The following is a 3,696-nucleotide window of genomic DNA, read 5'->3' as shown; positions in this document are numbered from 1 at the left end:
ACTCTGCCTTTCCGCCTACCCCTACGCCCTGGAATGTTCTGGTTATCTTCGTTTACCCCATTTGGTTGTATATTTATTTTAGACAGAAGTTTGACCATTTAAACGTTTACTTCAGTTCATTTATCGTCTCATCGCCTTCACCCGTGACAATAGATAATCTAAACAGTAATTAAAATTCTAATATTAAATTTATCTACCATAGAGTGTTGTCAGTTCCTGACGAAGGAAGGTTCTGTCCTTGACAAGCCATTAGCGTAATCGGCACCTAGTCACTTAGTGTTATTTATTTGCGTAAAAGTGAAAGCCGGACAATTCAGTGGCAGTTGTGATCGTGTTCATAAGCCAGTGCTACTCAAATTGAATGCCTCAATTCTTTTACTAATACATCAACAACTTCACAATATTGCTGAAGTATTGACAATATTGACGTCGAAAAACGATCTTTAGAGAACGTTGTCATAATTATTTGAACTATGAGTGATACATTTTCTTCAACCGTTACAAGGTCATATATTTACTCGCCGACGCGTCCTTTCTAGGCAAGTGTTCAGTAAAACAAAAAAGCGCAGTGAACTAGAACAATAGAGCTTGTTCTGTTTGTTTGTATGCGCGGCTTGACTCAGCAAACAATAGGCAACGATGTGGAACGACTAAAGGCGTACGGAAGCTGCATGCTCTGGTGGTTCTAACTGAAGCCTGTCAATGCACACAATATATCCAAGTTGCGTAGGGAGGTGGCTGACACGTCACAACAACCTCATATTAAACGCAACAAATAGGGCGCCCTCTGCAGAAAAGGATCCGCTGATATCTCTTCGTGGAAAACCTCGCCCGGATCGTTTTAGGAGTTGCCTTGGCAAGGTCCTGTTAATAACTACTACGGAGTGTGAAACAGCATATTTTTTCGCTCCAAGTCTGTGAATCATGCCGATGAACAAGTTTCGCCTGGCCTTGTTTCAGCTTGCAGTGACAGCCAACAAGGCGGAAAACCTCAAGAGAGCAAGTAGGCTAATCAGAGATGCGTCTTCCGCGGGAGCCAAGATACTCTGCCTCCCAGAATGCTTCAATTTCTTGTACGAACCGAAATACTTCTCGAAGTACGCCGAGTCGATACCCGGCATATCCAGCGAAATGTTGTCACGATGCGCCGAAGAAAACAAAGTCTATCTCGTCGGAGGCACCCTGTCAGAAAGAGAGAACGGGAAGCTCTACAACACCTCCTTGGTGTACGGACCGGACGGTTCGATGCTGGCAAAGCACCGGAAAGTACACCTCTATGACATCGACGTTCCAGGCTAAATCACCTTTCGGGAGTCGGACTTTTTGACTCCGGGCAACGCACTGACCACCTTTGACACTCCGTTCTGCAAAGTGGGCGTCGGTGTATGTTTCGATATTGCGTTTGCGTTATTGGTGTATCCTGCGGCTTTGAACACGACAACCGGTCCGTTGTGTTGGAAGCTGGTTCCGAGGTGTAGGGCGTTTGAAAACCAGGTTTACGTGGCAATGGTGTCGCCCGCAAGGGATGAAACGGCGTCGTATGTAATTTGGGGACACGGCATGTTGGTGGATCCGACCGCCAATGTGATACAGTCTGCCGGGGTTGGCGAAGAACTTGTGCTTGCCGAAGTGGACTTCAATTATTTGGATTGGGTGAGGAACCGAATGCCCGTGAACAACAAGAGAAGGGATGATTTGTACAAGGTGGTAAGCTGTAAAGATTGAAGAACTGACGTTTCGGTTTCCTAAGGACTGTTAACTGTGACGACTACAAGACGGAAAATATTGTCCTATGCATTCTAGGAAAGATTTTGCTTCTTTACGATTGGGCAATTTACTTTGAGCTCGTGGCGTTTTCTATTAAAGTGTGCGGTTTATGGGATATTTCTTCTTGAGTTGCTTGTGGTTGGTTTCTCAAATATGCAAAAGAGTGAAATTTAGGCAGCTCTATGTTGCTTGTGAAAGCACATGACAGAGAGCTAGGACCAGAAAATAAATGAAGATTGACAAGTTGGATATAGTTTTTTGGATGTTTTTTTTTTCAACTGATGTGTAGTTTTATAAGGTTTCATTATTATTAATAATATTGATAGGTAGATTTTTTCTGGTATAGGTATATAATATTACAAAGGGAGATACTTTTTTTTTCGTTGCTTCTTTCAATGCCTAACGCTGTATAGTCTTGGTAAAGAGAAAGAATTGTCGTTGCTCATTGAAATGCTTTGTCTCTATTTAATCTAATTTTATAGTTCAATTCAGGCTGCTTCACTAAGGACAAAGCTACCGGCTTCAGACGAAGCGCGTTTATTTTACCGACTTCATTATCTTCATCTACTCTCCTTTTTAGGATTTCCCTTCGTTATCTAGACCCAGACAATTAAACCGTGACAGCATAATTTCAGTGTTTAACACTCGTAGCGATGATGTGTTTGGAAATAACAACCCGTGATTCAATTAGATGAATGTTTCACATGTTACTAATATTTATGGAAACACCTCGATCGTCGAACTATCCCAGTGCTTTCTTCGGATACAACGGCAGTTTCAGCAAGCGAACGATCAATCGTGCGAAGTCGTGCGAGGAACACGACTTCGACCAATTTCCTGCCGGATAAGGCGATTTCAAATAGTCATTTCGGACACGCTCCGGGATGATCTTTTCTGGAAGACTCGTCTGCCAGTGAGCGATCGGAATCAATTATCGTTTCCGTCCGTCATCTCGGAGCTGCGTTGCCTCGATATCTGCCCTGGATCCCGAGCAATCATGCTCTTGCAAGATCAGCGGTTTCGGCAGGTCCCAGCTTCTAGCATGCACGCTACTTTCTGCCTTACTAAGCATCACGAAACGTACACTCCAGAAATGATCCGACATGTTCATTAATTGCGTTAGCATTTATTAACCCGGTGCCTGCAGCCGTTTTTCGTTTGGACGGTTGTGGTTTGGATTGGTTTGGTCTGGACTGGAATGGTTTTGTAAGGCCCCTGCGCGGTTCCCGCCTTGTTGTTTCGCTCCGTTTGTTTTCAACTTACGTCCACTTTTTCCTTACAAGAGGGAGGGTCTTGTGGCCAGCTTCCATTGAAGCACCGCTGGAGGCAGAGAAAAGAGAACCAAAGGCCGTGGCGGTGTTGAAGCTTGCGGGCATCTTCTACTCCGATTCCCACAAACCCTGTCTCCGGATGAATATGGCACTGCAATACTTCGCTCTCGGCAAAAGGGTTTATTCACTCACTCATTGCCTTGGGGGGTTTCGGGATCGGGGGACGGTCATCAGCGAGGCCGGGGGAGAGTCCGCTGCCACAGCAGCTTCTCTGAGTCCCAGCGGTGGTCATCCACACCGCGTCAAGGGGACGTCGTCGTCCAGGGTCGCTGTCCGGTCCGTTCGTCGAGTCCGCCACTCGACGTAGTGCCCGCACTCCCTGCGCCAGCGTCCAGCGCCGTCCGAGCTCGCCTCCATGACCGGTCCCTTGTGAAGTCGGCAGCCCAAGCCCTCTTCCTTTGTCTCCGTTGCCCTCTTAAGACCTTCCCAAGTCCTTGTCCCGCCGACCGTCCAATCGGGAACCTTGCTGCGAGCCGACCTGCCGACGTCAGCGCTGGGTGAGGGGGCGCTTGCCCCGTTCCTCCCGGATAGCTCGGAGGCTCCGCGACAGGACGGCGACTGGAAACGGGAAGGTCACAGGGAACGAAGGAGCGCCCGA

The 3,696-nt window shown here is 47.1% G+C and overlaps 1 pseudogene; it reads left to right on the top strand.

Moving 5' to 3' along the window:
* Window positions 1-924: 924 nt before the first annotated feature.
* On the top strand, window positions 925-1,725 carry LOC115325886 (annotated as a pseudogene).
* Window positions 1,726-3,696: the final 1,971 nt, after the last annotated feature.

Source organism: Ixodes scapularis, unplaced genomic scaffold (genome assembly GCF_016920785.2).
Source record: "Ixodes scapularis isolate PalLabHiFi unplaced genomic scaffold, ASM1692078v2 ptg001583l_1__unscaffolded, whole genome shotgun sequence".
Taxonomy (NCBI): domain Eukaryota; kingdom Metazoa; phylum Arthropoda; class Arachnida; order Ixodida; family Ixodidae; genus Ixodes; species Ixodes scapularis.
This window is presented reverse-complemented; position numbering and strand designations above follow the sequence as displayed.